This window comes from Thermobia domestica, chromosome 12 (assembly GCF_964235325.1).
Source record: "Thermobia domestica chromosome 12, izTheDome1.hap1.1, whole genome shotgun sequence".
Lineage (NCBI taxonomy): Eukaryota > Metazoa > Arthropoda > Insecta > Zygentoma > Lepismatidae > Thermobia > Thermobia domestica.
In genome coordinates, this window is record NC_137465.1 from 229,486,172 (window position 1) to 229,490,174 (window position 4,003).

The window sequence follows — 4,003 nt, forward strand, 5'->3', positions numbered from 1 at the left end:
ATTAACAGAATTAACTCTTTAACTCGTTTTCTCCATTCATTTTTCTTCCTTTATTTTCAGGATTACATCATCGCTGAATTTCTCCACTGGAGATTATCTTTCATTTAGCAGTATCCAACTGGTGCTCAACCTTGTAAATGAAACATTTTAGAAAGTGCACTGAGAAAAATCCATTATCCGGACAGCGGTATATTGTACAAATACAAGGATTCGTTATGTTTACTAAGGAAATCTGTACGGAGCGTACTTTATCCATATACTACATAGGTACTGCCTTTTACCCGCTTAGATATTACATCATGTCTCTGCAGGATGTCTGATATCTAACAATCTTCTGTATTTTACATACGTATACGTATGTTAAATACTTCAGCTATACGTTATATACGTCCATCTGTGTGTAAGATCCAGACCGCCTATAGACACTCTTTCTTTCGCCATGGCTGACGTCATTGAACTACCGTCTTTTGCTTGCGAAACGAGGTTGTTTACAAACGGAACAGAAGAGAGGAAGGAAACCTGGGAAGCCTGGGTAAGTACAATAGTTAACTATTACTTTAGTTAAATATTCCCATTAATTATATATTCTTTTAGTGTAACTTGCTTTAATATAGTACTAAGTAATGTAGTTTATGACTACAATTCTTACTATTGTAACTCGTAAATGATTGAGGAGAATGGAATGGGTGAATCTGAATTTTGAAAAAACTTTGAATATTAATGTTTTGAAACATATTATGTTTCAAGGTAGCAAAATGAATGTTATGTGTTTATTCATTCCATTTTATATGTGACGATTTATTACTTGGTGCAGATTTACTACAGGACTGCTTAACATAATTGCTAATAAACCGTTTTCAGCGCGGAAATTTCCTTGTGTAGTGAAGATTTAGGATTTAGATTTCTGGGCTTTCGGCATCAATGGCCTTGTTACCCCATATGAGGGATGACTTTCCTCGGCGAGTACACTATCCGGGGAAAGGAAGGGAAGAAAGGATTGGGGAAGGAAGAAAACGGCCTGGGACCTATATGTTAGGTACCACTCCGGCATTTGCCTGCTGTGAATGAGGAAAACCCAAGGAAACCTCATTCAGGATGGCTGGACTTAAAATCTTTTGATACTTTTTCGACCGAGTTCTCCCCCGGGATCGAACCCGGAACCGTTCGCACCGAAGGCGAGAGCGCTAGCGACTACCCTACGCGGGGCCACTTGTGTAGTCTAGAAAACTCATTTTTACTAGGATATTTGCAAAATTTTTTTTTTTTTTTTTTTTTGCTTTTAGTTTAACGCCCCATGATTGTACATCAATGTAAGAGAGAAGGTGACAATGAGATACATGATAATGGTGGAATCAAGAAAATGTAAGGAAACTGGAAAGTCTTAAGAATAACCACACCTACAGTGTTCACCAAAAGGCTATTTGTCGGGAGCAGGAATCGAACCAGGGACCTAACGCGTCAGAGGTAAGCGCTCTACTACAAAGCTTTCTTTTGTTTAAAGAACTTGTTTACATTGAAATATATATATTTTACGAAGATACTAACATATTTTACAGCCTCACTGAAATTAAAAAAAAAAAAGTAGTCAGGGAGAGTTTACTTGTCAGATTTTTATTTTTTAATTTAATTTATTTTTATTTTTATTTATTTTTGCTTTGTTATGTTCCCTAGTTAATTAATGTTTGGGTTACTGAAAATTAAAACCTTTTTAGTATTATTGTTATGTCATCACTTTGGAACCAAAAAAGTTAGATTTTTTTTCTTGTGTTTTCATATAGGAAGTTGGTAAGTTTGTGCCTTAGCATTGGTTTGGTTTCTAGAACGTAATTGAAGGTCATGTTGAGTTGAGTCTTGGCGGGTTTAGAGTTCGTGAAGTGTCAGGCACTGCTTGTGCCCCTGTCTTCTGTCTGTGATGTTTCCTGGCTTTGGGCTGTGAGGTATTTATGTTGAGGAGTACCAACGCAGGCCGCGTGATATACAGGTAGCTTCAACAGCTACGAGTGCCAGATGTTCATCTTTCGTTACGGCGTGACTAATGCAGTATAGTACTAGGTTCAAATTCTATGGGTGGTAAAAATGGTCGTGGTGTGCTAAGAAATACAACGTAATTGTTATTAGTTTATTAGTGTTTCTTCATAGTATAATTTCACTATTTCTAGAAGGAATTAAGTATTAACGAAGTAATAAATAAGCAAAAGCACACTTTGATTGGCGTTAACTATTTCTCATACTCCATTGAGAATGTTTTGATCCTCAGTTGCGCAAACATCCAGTGTGCGTTTTTTTGTTTGCTTACACTGCCTTATAGATGAGCTCCCTCGTGGCTAAGTGGTTAGTGAACACGCCTTTGGCGTGGGACACCCGGGTTCGATTCCCGGCCGGGGGCCGCGGTGGCTCAGTGGTAGAAGGTTCACCTCTGGTGCTTGGGGTCCCGGGTTCGATCCCAGCCCCGCCAAGTGAACCTTGTGGTGGACAAACACCGTGTGCGTGGGTTTTCTCGGGGTTCTCCCGTTTCCTCCCACTTTCTTCATTCCACTATTTAATTCATTACTCATCACCGTCTCCATTAGCCTAACCATCATAACCGTAGGACATAAAACTCAAAGATTTCATTTCATTTTTTCGATTCCCGGCCGGAGCTTATGTGGTTCGGATTCCACGTTAATCTGTAGGTCCACGTCTCATACAGCCTTGCTGCTGAAAGGAACGTTAAAATCAAATCAGCACTGTTTTACAGATGCAATTGTTCGATTCCGAGTTCGAATGAAGCTTTTTACGGGCAGGGGGCGACTTTTATATATACAATCCAAGGATTTTAGTTATTAGTCAGTGATGCAATATATAGAGCTATATATATTACAAAATTGAAAGTGACTATGTTTGTGACTCTTAATCTCTTAAGAGCTGCGGTGGCTCAGTGGTAGAGCGTTCACCTCCGGTACTTGGGGTCCCGGGTTCGATCCCAGCCCCCGTCAAATGAACTTTGTGATGGACAAACACCTTGTGCGTGGGTTTCCTCGGGGTTCTCCCGTTTCCTTCCACTTTCTTCATTCCACCTTTCATTCATTGCTTATCATCAGCGTCTCCTTTAGCCTAACCGGCATAACTGTGGGACGTAAAACTCAAAGGTTTCATTTCATTTTTTCTTAATCTCTTTGGAATCTTGTACTTAGGTTCACAGCGGAAGCGACGAAATAACTCGACTCATCCATTGTAGCTCTCTTCGCAACCAGTTTCCAAAATGTTGGCAATAAGTTTGCGAAACGGGATATGACGACTCCAATTTTGGGTGAAAAGTCGCTATAAAAATAATAGAGAAATTCATTGTCTATAAGCATTGTTTTAAAGTTGTAGATGTAAACTAAACAATATGTTCTACTCACTGGCTCAAATCCGTGGGGGGGGGGGGGGATGACGGATACATGTCCCCTCCAATCTTGGAACTGAGGGGGACTTCTCCCCAATAATCCGATTTGAAATGTGTTTTTTGGGAGAAATTTGATTATTTTTGTCCGATTGCTACAAAGGAACGTGAGATAAAATAGATGTCTCCCAGATAAGCCTCAAATCTGCAGCCTCCCAACGCTGAAAACAACTCTGATCCTCCACAACATTGTTTTTCAACTTCATAAGTATTTTGGACATCGTCAAAAAAAAAGTATGGTAACGGTCTTACCCCCCCCCCCTCCCAATGTTGAAGACAGATTTGCGCCGCTGGTTCTACTCACATCTTTGTAAATAGGGCGCAACCAATCCTTTAATTCAGGGATCATTTTTTTGTAAAAGAAAAAGTGCAGAATAATTAAAAGACCCCAAAGGACAAATATAACAAACATCTTCTTCGCCTTTATTCACGCAATCTATAGCTAATCTTGTTGCTATCGGTAATGATGTATTACGTGTGTTTCTCAACGGAAACTCTGCGAACTAAAGGACATCAAGTTTGTAGTTGTTCTTCGTTAGAGGGCAAGGGTAACATAACAATGCAGGATTGTGGGGCAGT